Genomic DNA, 14,531 nt, shown 5'->3' on the forward strand with positions numbered 1-14,531 from the left:
TGAAATTAAGATGATAAAAATTGAGAGAAGTTGGTGATATCTAAAAGCCTTTTCTTACTATTATATGAAATCAGATTACTTATTGTTGAAATTTTGTCACACATTTCTGTGCTGGGAATTTCATGGGGTACAGTAATTATTCTCAAACATTGTTGGGAAAGTAGATAATACAGATGATGATAGAAATAACAACCATCTCTAGATCCCTCAATTATATCCGTGGAGCACAAAGTTGCTTCTCCACCAACTTCTGTTCAGTCACTAGTGGGGGTGTTACATTTCTCCTTTCTTTATGGTCCCTGGCTTTGGATGAAAATACATTTTTTGAAACCCTAAAGCTACATACTTCCCCTCAGATTCAACAATCCAATTATCTATTTAAATAAATCAATCTAGAAGCTGCAGTGACCTATGCCTAATATTTCCAATAGTACTCAGTAGGTAATAGAATGTAATTTTATAATACTTGATTAATATTTATATTTAAAAGAAGTATGTGGTTAAATGATTGATAAGATAACTGAGATCATCTCCATATCTTCTATTAAGATTTTTTTTTAATAAAAAAGATTAAGGCATAAAATCACTAGTTGAATTTATATTACAAAAATACCTCAACATTGATTATTTTCCCATTTAATATAAATACAATTTCTGAAGATCCTTAAATAAGAAGTTATACATGCTTATCCTTCTTTATCCTGCATTCCTGCCTTTCATCCTTCCTTCTTTCCTTCCTCAAATGTAATATCATCTATTATGGGACCTCCTATGGCAGTTAGATGGCACAGTGGGTAGAATTCTGGGTCTGGAGTAAGGAGGGCATGAATTCAAATCTGGCCTAAGGTATTTACTAGCTGGGTGACCTTGGATAAATCACTTAACCCTGTTTGTCTCAGTTTCCTTATCTGTAAACTGAGCTGGAGAAAGAAGTGGCAAAACCACTCCAGTATCTTTGCCAGGAAAACCTCAAATGGGGTCATGAAGAGTTGGACATGACTAAAGTGACTGACTCCCGCCACCAACATGGGTGGAAACTCCTTATCCTGCTGCAAACTCATATGTAACTTAATGGCTAAGAGAGTTCCCTGGGACTCTGAGAGGTTAAGTTTCTTGATTAGGATCACACATTCATTTCGTGTCAAAGGTAAGATTTTAACCAAAGTTTTCCTGATTCCAAAGCATGTCCCCTATACACTCCTCCATGCTTGCTTTCTTGACAATATATAAACACTTCTTATAGAAAGCAGAATATGAAAAGTAACCTAAATGTGGCACCAACAAACTACTTAGATTCTAATGCTTCACATTTGTAAAGTATTTTCTAGTTTGCAAAATACATTTCATAGATATTATTTCATATATATGTATGTATGTAAAGCCTAAAATTTCTAACTGTGATGTTTAAAAATCTATTGAGTGGTCACCTTAAATTAGAAGTTTTAGCACCAGTCATTGGGCATTAAGCATTTATTAAAGTATATTAGGGGTTAGCAAAGAGAGAGAGGGAAAAAACCATCTTCACCTAGGTATCTAAGAGAGAGAATGTGTCTCCCACTGCCAGCTGCTTCCTGAACCAAAAAATCCCTAGATCCTTAGCCGCTTCTCCCAGAAGCCCCTCATGAAACAGGAAGTAGGGCCGTTTTCACACATATCTCCAAGCTAATTGGCTGATAGCATTGATAGACAATACTTACAGGTGGTAGTCATAACTTCCATATGCCAATCCGACCTTTGAAACCCCAGAAAGGTCACCTCATGGTTTCTCCTCAGGGTGGAGCTGCCCAATGTCTTTCTCAGCAGGGTGGTGGTGCTCTGATTCCCACACTCAATCTCAATCAATCTCTCTCTCTCTCTCTCTCTCTCTCTCTCTCTCTCTCTCTCTCTCTCTCTCTCTCTCCATATATGTATGTGTGTGTGTGTGTGTGTGTGTGTGTGTGTGTGTGTGTAAATCCCAAAGACTCTGGAAGGCAGATTAGGCAAATATTGCAATTGTGTTTTTTTTTCCTTCAGAAAATGATATTGGGGGTCAGAGAGGTTGTAGGACCTGCCTGTATTCCCTTACATAGTAAATTATGGAGGAAGATTTAGGATTTTCATATTCTAGTTTGTTTTCCCATGTAATTTCTACCATGGTATTGAAAATACACATTTAAAATTGCATTAGATTCTATACACTTTCTTTTCTTCATATTAAATCTTCATCTGGCTTTAAAAAAATCCACATGATACAGACAGCAGCTGTTGAATAAGCTATACAATTGGAGAGAAACATTTGGGACTCTGAATTCCAGAAATCTCAGAAATCTCAATGATTTCTCTTCAGTCTCTAGTAGGTGAATTTAAGGTGGGGGGAAAAGGGGAAGAATTTTTTTGGGAAATGCAAACACACAGAGTTGACACTTCCTAAAAAGTTACATAAATAATCAAGTCATCTGAAGAATCTTGAAAAGCCAACCCGTCAGAGAGAGAGCTTCATTTTTTCCTAAGTTATTTCACAAATATTCCTTTTGCTTCCTTTGGGGGTATCTGATGTTTGTTTTCCACATGTGTTTCTTAGTTCTCTTTCTATATTACCTATAAGGACCGAAGCCCTTGGATGAACACAAATCCCTATTTTAACTGTATAGAATGAGTCCTTTCAATCCCAATCCTGCTCATTTACTTTGTGAGTGAGATTTCCTCGACCCCTTAGATACAAGAGATTTAACAATAGTACTAATCAGTTTATGGACTACAAACTGTTCTTTAAAATATTTATTTTTTAATAGCTTAAAGCAAGTGACAATGAAGTAAGTTAGGCATGTCGATGGCATGTAATGTGCATTCAATGTCATGCACCATGAGGTAATGTCATGCGATATGAGGGTGGCATGTCTTTGGGTCCTAGAACTGAGAATGGATTTATTGTGAGACAGGATCCCTCTCTCAAACCTATTTTGTTTTGGCTTGGAGACTATCACATTCACATGACATTAAATGCACATGCACATATACACAGGCATGTACAATATACATATATACACATATACATGCACATTACACTCACATTACATATCCTACTTAGTCAATACAAACATCAAGCCAGGATAGGGCCCAGATGGCAGAATCAATAGCTTTCTACATAGTTCGTCAACTTCACTAAGGTCCTAGTCAATCACAGCAAGAGATTCTCTTACACAGAGACAAAGGAAGTCATTAAATGGTCTTGTTAAAGGATAGGATTGTTCTCCAATCTCCTAAATAGTTTGTTTGTTTAGAACTAGACATGATTTAATGGATGGTAGAGCAATACTTCTCAACCAGTTCTCATGACCTTCTTATAGTCTTCAACATTTTTGAGGGCTTCAAAGTACTTTTGTTTATGTGGATTATTTCTGATGACATTTAGGATATTAGAAATTAAACATATATTTAAATTATTTAATATACTTAATGCAATAATAATCCCATTATATGTTAATAGCAATGGCATTTATGAAAAATAGATATATTTTCTAAAACAAAAAAAGAGTGAGAAGAGTGACGTGTAAATCTGTCTGGCTTTATGAAAGACAGCCAGATTCTCATATATTCTTCTACATTCAGTCTGCTGTGACATGCTATTTTGGTTGAAGTATATGCCTTACAGAGATCTGGAGTTAGCAAATGGTTATTGGGGTGCTTTAGTCATTCAGTCGTGTCCAACTCTTTGTGACCCCATGAACCACAGCATGTTAGGCCTTTCTATCCTCCACTATTTCTCAAAAATCTGTCCAAGCTCATGTTCATTGTTTTCATGACATTATGTATCCATCTCATCCTCTGCCATCTGCTTTTCTTTTTGCCTTCCATTTTACCCAGTATCAGGGTCTTTGCCAATGGGTCTCATCTTCTTATTATATGACCAACATATTTAATCTTCAGCTATAGTGTTTGACCTTCCAATGAGCAGCTTGAGTTAATTTCCTTTAGTATTGAATGATTTGTTCTTCTGATAAAATAATGGGATTTGAGAGACCCCCAGGGGCCCCCACCTGAAGAGTGATTTGGAATTGATTGAGTTGGGTGAGACTGAGAGACTGACTGAGAAACTACTTAAGGTTGATTAAATTGAGACCACACCTGGCTGGCCCTGAGTGGGGTGTTGTTCTCAGAGGCTGTGGACTAAGACATCAACAGGAGACTGCACTCAACCAATTGGCTTGAAGGACCTCCCCTTCCAGGGAGGGAGACCGGAAGTAGAAAGGTGAGACTGGCTCCCTGGATCAGCCCTTTTTGTCTGGGACTTCAGTTCGGTGGCAGACAGAGAAAAAGAGAGGAAAGTAGATAGACTTCTCTGGTGTTATGGGACTACATGTGTTGTCTTTACTCTTCAATAAATACTTAAAAGCCTAAACTCTTGCTGAATTTATCAGTAAATCTTAGCTAGTTTCCCCCAAAACTGGGGTGGGGGGCAGGTAAGGACACACGTTAGATTTTAAACATCACATTCTCCTTGTATTCAAAGAACTTTCAAAATTCATCTCTAGCACCACAGTTTCATAACATCAGTTCTACAGCACTCAGCTTTCCTTATGGTCCAATTCTCACAGGCATACATTACTACTAGAAAAACCATAGGTTTGATTATATGGACCTTCATTGGCAAGGTAATGTCTCTGCTTTTTAGTATACTGTCAGATTTGCTATACCTTTTCTTCCAAGGAGCAAGTGTCTTTTAATTTCATGGCTGCAGTTGCCACCTGCAGTGATCTTTGAGAACAAGAATATAAGATCTGTTTCCCTTTATTCTCCCCCCATTTGCAGAAAGTGGTGGGACCATTTGCTAAGATCTGGAAATTAAATGAGTTTTTTTAAAATAAGCATATAATTTTAGTATTATTTTGAAAATGGTTTTGACCTTGTAAAATCCATTAAAAGCTGTGAGGACCCTTAAGGGCCATTAGATCACACTTTGAGAATCAGTGATTTCAGGAACTCTACCAATGAAGAATGTCACTTGTTCTACAAATTAAAGTCTTAAACTGGAGGTTCTTTACCTGGGATCCCTGAACCAAGATTTCATATAAACTATGAACCTGGATAGGAAATAATCTCAAAATCCCAAAGTCAAAAATCCACCCCCCCCCTCCTTTCTTCATTCTTTCCTCCTTCCACGTAGGGAATCATACACTTACATGTGGGTTCTCTCCCCAAAGGAATATAAATTTCAAGAAGTAATGCTCTGTTAAAAATACGCTTTGATAAAAACCCATTTGGATTCACATGGAGGCACTTGGCTATACCTTAAACCCAAATCATTCTGGCTCTCGTGGACTGGTCAATAATGGACCCCCAACTCAAGCCTCAGTTAGCCATTGTTTGGGTTTTGTCATGAGTGTATATAGCAATTTTTCTGTTCTGGCCAGAAACCCTGATGGTATTCCCTTCTCAAATTTATTTTATTTTTTTGAGTAGGCAAAAGAGGCTATTTTGGCCTCATTTCTTAATGCCTTAATCACTGAATGAGTGTTGCCTCAGACAAACTGAAACCTGGGAGAGAACTTAGCTTAAAAAGAGCAAAGTCTCCCACTGTATCATGGGCCACCTCCATTCATTCTGACCCATCTTGCCATTGTACTCAGATGGCTTTGGAGGAGAGAGTGAGACTAGTGATTTTGCACAGCCTTGACTCACTTAAACCCAACTCACTACAATTCAAGACATCACCTTCCTGATATCACTGGTTGTATTAAAGAACTAAGGACAAATGAGAACTACAAACACATTTGTCCTTAGTTTGAAACATATTTGTTTCTTTTTCAATCTTATGGATTTTTATGTATTGAAAATGCTATTTTGAGAAGAGGTTTATAGGCTTCGCCAGAGTACCAAAGGGGCCCATGATACCAAAAAATTCTGATTTTAACTATTAGGCAAAGCCATCAGACACAGGCTTATTGTGTCTGTATTATTGTATTATAAGTAGCCGAAATGCAAGCACATAAGTTGGTCTGAGTAGGTCACTATGGAGATAAATGATAGCCACTAGTCCTCTACAATTTTGCAGCTGAAATGCTTCCTTGACAATTTCTGGTACAAAATGCAGATCAAGCCATTTTGAAATAATCAGCTTTGGTCTGAAAATAAGTTCACAGAAAATTAAATCAAATTGTTACCCTCAACTAACATCCTCCTCAGATATCCCATAGTAAAATGTAAAGAGAGATTGGTTTTGCAAAGGCTATTATAGCAGTGGCCTTACCAACCTGAAAGACTTTGAATATGAAGCAGTGTAATTCATTATGAAGAGGTGCATTATTTTTTTCCTTTTTTAATTTTTCTCCTACTCTCCCTTCCCTCCTCCCTTCCAAAGCTAGCAAACAATCTGGTATAGGTTATGCATTACAATCATGTTAAACACATTTCCACATTAGTCATGTTGTAAGAGACGAATCAGAACAAAAGGTAAAAAACACAAGAAAGAACAACAACAACAAAAAGCCACAACAAAAGTGAAAATAGTATGCTTCAATCTGCATTCAGATTCCATAGTTATTTTTCTGTATGTGGAGAGCATTTTCTATCATGAATCTTTTAGTATTATCTTGAATCATTATATTACTGAGAAGAGCTAAGTATATCACAATTGATCATTGCATAATCTTTTTGATTCTGTGTACAATGTTCTCTTGGTTCACAACTCACCCAACGGTGCATTAATGTTCCAATTATCCCACATCTCCTCTAACATTTATAATTTTCCTTTTTTGTTAGCCAATTGGATAGGTATAAGGTGGTACCTCAGAGTAGTTTTAATTTGCATTTTGAGGAGACTCACTATTAAAGGGCAGTTGTATTTTTTTTTTGCCACATCAACTGACATTCCAAATGTGTGAAGGTTTTTCCAGTCTCAGTAGAAGGAATAAGCAGAGAAATGAAATTATAGATTTTTGTAATTATTGAAAAAGATGCTCTTAGTAAGAGCCCCAAATCCAATTTTTACCTGGCTCCTTTGGCTAAAGAGATACAATATTATTTTCATTTGCTGATTTGTTTATAATTAAATAGGACTCAATAAATAGAGTATAAAAACATTAGGAATCTGGTAAATGCAAACTCCATCTCTCTTATTTATTAGTGATAGTAATATCAAGACAAAATGTAAATATTTTCATGACCTTAAATGGAGAAAGAGGCAGGAAATAGAAAATCATATTTCTCTTTGTTAAAAACAAACATTTATTTTTCTTCATCAGCTTTCTCTTCAGGAACACATTCACTTAGATAACAGTAATTAAGTACCTGTGTATGTAGCAATACTTGATAATATATATTATTGTTTAATTGTCCAGTCACTTCATATCTGTTGGTAAAGTTGTAAACTGATCCAATGATTCTCGAGAGCAATTTGGAAAGATACTTTGACCCACTACTAAATATGGATGTCAAAGAGATTAAGAAAACAGAAAAGGACTTATATATACAAAAATAATTATAGGAACTCTTTTAATTGTGGCAAAAATTTGGAATTGGGGGATTGTTCATCAATTGGGGAATGCCTGAACAAGTTGTGGTATATGAATGTAATGGAATACTTTTGTGCTATAAGAAATGATAAGCAGGACATTTTCAGAAAAAAACCTGAAAAGACAAATGTGAACTTATGCAAAATAAGATGAACAGAAACAAGAGAACATTTTATATAGTAACAGCAATATTATATGATGATCAACTGTGAATGACTTAGGTATTCTCAGCAATACAGTGATCTAAAACAGTTTCAAATATCTCATGGCTATTCAGTTCCCAAGAAAGAACTGATGAAATCTGAATGTAGATTGAAGCATAATTTTTTCTTTTCTTTTTTCCCTTGATCTGTGTTTTCTTTCACAACACAACTAATATAGAATAGGTTTCCTATGATTTCACATGTATAGTGTATATCAAAATGTTTAATTTTTCAATTAGCATGGAGGAAGGAGAGGAGGGAGGAAGACAATGTGGAAGTGAAAAATTTTTGAAATAAAAAAATAAAATATTAAAAAAAGAAATTGATTTGGCACTTTAGTATCTGATTACATTTAAGTAACCAGTTTGTTCAAGCATTCCCCAACTGCGTGGTACCTTTTCTTCTAACTTTATCACAACAAATAATTTGAAAAAATCAATAAATTATAATAATCAAATAAAAGAACAACAGGAGGTGACATTTATTTGTTAAAGTGATCCAATTGGTGTACTTCATTTAGGTATACCTAGGTTGTTTATTTTGAGCATTCTTTGTCCAGAATGTGGAAAAGTTGAGCAATGTATCTGTGTGACAAACTCATTATAGAAATCCTGTCACCCCTGTTCCCCAGTCACCATGGTCTCTCAAAAGGCAAGACTAATGGAATATTAGGTTGCTTTTCATATAGAGCCATCTAAATGTACTATCCTTATCTTGTAATTGAATAGTTACTTAAGAATTGTAAAATCCCATTTATAAATGGCTTATGATGACATTGCTAAGACATGGTTGTGATGTAGCCAACACATAATTATACAAGTTAAATTAAAGACATTAACTCCTCTGTCCTTTGGTTGCTTGTAGTTTCTTATATTATATACCATTAGATCAGCTCAAAAATATTGAGGTCTAGAGCTTAACAACTGAAATTTAATTATATGCATTCATCCTCTCTGTTGCCCCAAAATAAGCAGTGGTGTTATGGAGTTTTATTAATTAAATGAAAACATATAAAAATGCCATTAAGAAAATACACGAGAATTCTTTGAGTCTCAGGGTGATCTTTTTAGGATCATATTAGGCAATGGGATGTAGTGGACAGAGAACTGGCCTCAGAGTAACAAAAGTCCTGCCTTCAAGTTTTAGCTAGGACACATAGTGGGCAGTTAGGTGGTACACTGGGTAGAGCACTTTCCCTGGAGTCAGGAGCACCTGAGTTCAAATCTGGCTTCAGACACTTGACACATACTAGCTGTATGAACCTGGGCAACTCACTCAAACATCCTGGGTCATCTCCAGTTGTCCTGATGTATATATTGCCACTGGACCCACCTGGCTCTGGAGGAGAGAATGAGACTGATGACTTTGGATAGCCCTACCTCGCTTAAATCCAATATGCTGCAAGTCATGGCATCACCTCCCTATGTCATGGTCCTCTTTGAGATTAAAAGACAAACAACAACAGGACATACTGGCTGTATGAGTAAGAACAAATCCCTTACCCTCTTAGTAATCCAATAAATTCCTTAAGATTTTAAGTTTCATAGCTAATGCCATCTTGCATTAATAGAGGGTGTTTCCTTACTTGAGAACACTCTACTGTAATGAAATGAGAAATTCTTCATAAATACTCATGCACATGCATGTGTGTATGTATGTATATATATATGTACACACACAAATATAACATGTTCACATTTTGATTATATATGGATATATACATATATGCATACATGTATCTTTGTGTATATATATATATATATACACACATACACATACAGATAGAGAAATGAAACCATAAGACCAGCAAGTACATATGTATTTCTTTATTAATTTTGACCCTTATCAATTAGCTTTAAACAGAGCCAATTCCTAAGTACCAGATTAAGAAAAATCAAGTGAATCTGTTTGTCTTAAAATGTCTAATGTATATGTTATTCTTTATATTTGTAGGACTAGCAATTTCACTGTTAGAGACAGGGATATTTCTTTAAGATCTTTCTTTAACTTTCTATATTTGTTTCATCCAACTAGTGAATTCAATCAAAATGTATATTTCCAAGGTGTGTTCCAATTGACATAGGGATCTCCAAAGTGAAGAAACCCTCTACAAATGCAGATGGGAACTTGCTTTGCAATTTATGGCCTTAGACTGTTGCTTGGGCAACAAACCCCAATGGATGGATGGATGGATGGATGGATGGATAGCTGGATAGATTGATTTTAAACACACATATAATTTCATTAGTATATGTAATTTCTGAAATTCTCTCTAGCTATATACTGGCATTCAGTAAATGCCCTGTAGCATACTCTGCCTTATATGTATATACCAAAGACCATTAATTTCATCAATGCAGGCAACTCCTGGTGTCAGAAACTCCCTTCCCTGATGCATATCAGCAACTTATTGTTTCATAATTGTCCTCAGTTCTGAGATGTTAAGTAACTTGTATAAGGAAACTTCCAAATTAGTATGTGTCAGCCTATTAATCCAATCCTACTCACCAGAAAAAGACCAGAACGGTGCTATATAAAATTCATTTGCTTGTATTCTATATTTATCTTTATAGAATGTAACCATTAGCATTCTCAGGTGTCTCATTGTTGTGTGTGGTGACCCTGTGTTTCTGAAGGATAAGCCCATAGAACATAAGCTTTGGATGGTCCATTCAAGTTGGAGAGGCTTTAAGGGTAGTGTCAGTAGTGGATTGTAGGTCTATTTTCCAAGGATGAGTCTCTCTAAGTTCTGAAAATTGACTACATGATGATTGTATTAGGGAACCAAATAACTTATGAAAACCAAGCATAAAGTAATTTCCATCTATAACAGTAAAACCCATTCTCACAAAAAATACAGATTCTTAACCTATTGAAGCAACAAAAGCAGAATATAAGCTAGCTGGTATGAGGTAGTCTAGAGTGCTAGACAAATTATTTTTATGCTAAAAATTGATTTCCTGATATTATTCTTTAACTTGAGAGGAAACTGAGTTTTTGCAAAGCATTCCTTACCCATATGAAGATGTAGGTAGAGTTTTCAGATACAGAACAATACACATTGAAGTCTATTGGGTAAATGATAGGCTAGCATACCTTCAGTAATACTATTATCTTAGTCATAAATGTCTTAAATTATATATTTATGTTTTATTTAATTTTTTAAAAAATCATTTGCATTCAATCCAGAACCTGAAAACCTGGCTCAACTTAACTTTTCTGCAGCTAAGACTTCCTGGTCACTGAATCAAGTGTTTTAGTCTAAAACATTATTTAGGCAAATATGTTTTCCTAGCAACTGACCTCCCAGCAGCTTCCCCTTGCCAAGACGTTTTGTTTAAATTATAAGCAAAGAGCTTTTAAATACTGAAAATGGTTGATTAAATGTTTCTACCTTCCGGGACACTGGATAAATTGTGTGAATTATATACATTGTGTGATGCCTTATGGCCATTATCACTTGCATGGTGTTTAAGTTAATACCTCTATCAATTTAGCTTTAACCATGAGCCAATAAATTACATAGCACCAGCTTAAGAAAAATTAAGGCAGCATGCTTGTCTTAAAATGGATGAATTCCTTACATAACAACAATGAGCAATTGTTATAAGGAAAATTACAGCATGTTATAGTGGAGAACACTTTGATGTTGGAGTCAAGAAAGACCCTAGGATCAATTCCTGGTTGTGGTACTTACTAGCTGTGGAAGAATGGAAAAATCACTTAGCCTCTCAAACTCAGTTTCCTCCTCTGTAACATGGGGAAAATAATACCTGTTGTATCTATGTTATAGAGTTGTTATGTGGATCATATGTAATAGTATATGTAAGACACTTTTCAAGTCTTAAAGAGCCATGAAACATTATCATCATCACTGAAGTTAAACATTTCAGTTTTTCCCATATGACCTTTCTTTGACTTTGATTAAATTATCTGCATAGTTTTTATCATCTCCTAGTAAATGTAATCAATTAATAAATAGTTTGAGTTCAGAAGTCTAAATAATAATTTTAGACAGTCTAGCTGGTATTTTATGTGACCAATCTTTAAATAGTTGCTAAGTACATTGTATGTGAAAATCACTCTGCTAGGTGTTAGGGATATAAATGAGAAAATAAAGAGATAGTACTTGACCTTAAAGAGCTTACATTCTAGGTAAACTTCAATGTCTCAACAATAGAAATAGTATGCATCCATTTTAGTACTTATAATAGTATGCGCAGCTAGGTAGTATAGTGGATAGAGTTCTGGACCTGGAATCAGGAAGAGGTCATAGTTATGAATTCAAATATGGGGGCAGCTGGGTGCTGCAGTGGATAAAGCACCGGACCTGGATTCAGGAGTACCTGAGTTCAAATCCAGCCTCAAACACTTGACACTTACTAGCTGTGTGACCCTGGGCAAGTCACTTAACACCAATTGCCTCACAAAAAAAAAAAGAAAGAAAAAAAAAAGAAATAGGACATGAACCTCCATTTAATTGATTTCAAGTTCAGTCTTTTACCACTATGCCACACTCTAGTGTAAGCTAAACCAAATGACTGAAAGTCTTCAGTTATAACCCATGACTATCTGCCTGGACCATGGAAATATCATCCTAATTTGTCTCCTTGTTCACAGGTTTCCCTAGTCAATTCAATTGCCCAGTAGCCATCAAACTAATATTATGAAACACAAATCTGATGACATCACTTTCCTACTTAAAATGTTCTGTGGATCCCTATAGTCTAAAAGATAAATAAAATCCTAATATTTGTATTTAAACACCCACATAATATGATTATAGGTTACCCACTTACTTTTCTAGTATAATTTCATGGCTCCCCTTAACATATCAGTATGCCATCTCCTGGGCCTACAACTTTGAATATATTGATCTCCATTTTTAGAATTCATTCCTTACTTCCACCTTTTAGAATTTCTAACTTTCTTCAAAGTATAGTTAAGATTTCATATTTTACAATTCCAATGATTTTGTCCTTATCTCTTATCTATTAAAGTTCTCTCCCATTTGAAATTCCCTTGTATATAAACTACCTTTACTTATCCATAAGAATTTTAGTTCTTTTAGGACAGGGACTTCTTACTTTTGGTCTCTGTATGCCTAATACTTAGCACTTTTTATTAATATAGATGTTACTATACTAACACTCAGAACTTTGTTTCCCTAATACTTATGTCTTAGCCAAAGTACAAGTTTAATAAATGTTTAAATGAGGTTGAATCGAACCATTATGGGGTATGAGAAAAATGTCATTACTGTTACTGATATGTCCATTTTTCTTCTATAAAATTAGGGTAACTATGCCCTGAGAAGAAACTAGATGAGTCAGAAAACAGAAATGTGACAGTTATGAGAACAAAAGCCATTTTCTAACAGATAAATGATAAACAGATATGAAATGGCAGCTTTCAGAAGAAGAAACCAAAACTATCGAGTCACATTTTAAAATGCTCTAAATCACTATTGATTAGAGCAATGCAAATTTAAACAATTCTGATAATTCCAAAGCATCTATCATGAAAAATGCTATCCACCTTTAGAGAGTGAAATGCTGAACTCTGAATTCAGCTTGAAGCATATTTTTAAAAATTCTTTATTTTTATTGTTTTATTTTGTTTGTTTTCTTTTACAATTTGGCTAAAATAGAAATATGTTTTTTCAAATCCTCACATGTGTAATTGAAATCAAAATCTTTGCCTTCTCAAGGTGAGAGAGTCATGAAAGGGAGAGAGAGAATTTGGAACTCAAAAAGTTTTTAAGATGGTAGTTAAAAAATTTTACATGTAATTGGCAAATATTTAGCAAAAATATATATATATATATATATATATATATATATATATATATTAAAAAACAACTCTGAGATACCACCTCAGACTTATCACATTGGTTAACATGACAGAAATGGAAAATAACCAATGTGGGAGGATATGTGGGAAAATAGTTACACTACTGCACTGTTGGTGGAGTTGTGAACTTGTATAGCCAAAGGGCCATAAAACTCTGCATACCCTCTGGTCCAGAAATATCACTAGTAGGTCTGTAATCCCAGAGAGATCAAAGAAAAGGGAAAAGAACTTATTTGTACAAAAAATATTTATAGCAGCATTTTGTGGTAGCAAAGAATTGGAAATTGAGGTGATAGGGAGTGGCTGAATGAGTTGTCATAAGTGATTGTGTTGGAAAACTATTTTTCTCTAAGAAATAATGAAGAGGATATGAATTGATGCAAAGTGAAGTGAACAGAACCAGGGTAACTCTGCACAGTAACAGCAATACTGTAATAATGACTAGCTGTGAAAGATTTAGCTATTACATTCAAGAAAATAATCCAAGATAATTCCAAAGGACCCAACGATGGAAAAGGCAATATACTGTCAGAGACAGAACAGATGAACTCTGAATGCAGATGGAAGCCTGTATTTTTACTCTCTTTATTTTTATTGTTTTGCATGTTTTCTTTTGCAACATGGTCAATATGTAAATTTGTTTTGCATGACTTCACATGTATAATCGATATCATATTGCTTACCTTCTTAAGGCGTGGTGGAGAAGCTGTCAGGTAGGAGAGAACTTGGAACTCAAAATTATTTTAAGATGAATGTTAAAATTTTTTACATGTAATTAGGAAATATTTAACTATGTATATAAAATATATTTAAAAGCATGCTTATACATTAAGCCTTAAAGATTACTTATTATATTGCATTTTGCCATCAATCCCTATGGAATTCATCTTTCCTTTACCTCTTAAATATGAACATAAGATTCTTTGTTATTTTCTTTCTAAAGGCACCCTGATGTTTTTGATAGGGCACTGAATATGGAGTCAGC

Source organism: Dromiciops gliroides, chromosome 1 (genome assembly GCF_019393635.1).
Source record: "Dromiciops gliroides isolate mDroGli1 chromosome 1, mDroGli1.pri, whole genome shotgun sequence".
Lineage (NCBI taxonomy): Eukaryota > Metazoa > Chordata > Mammalia > Microbiotheria > Microbiotheriidae > Dromiciops > Dromiciops gliroides.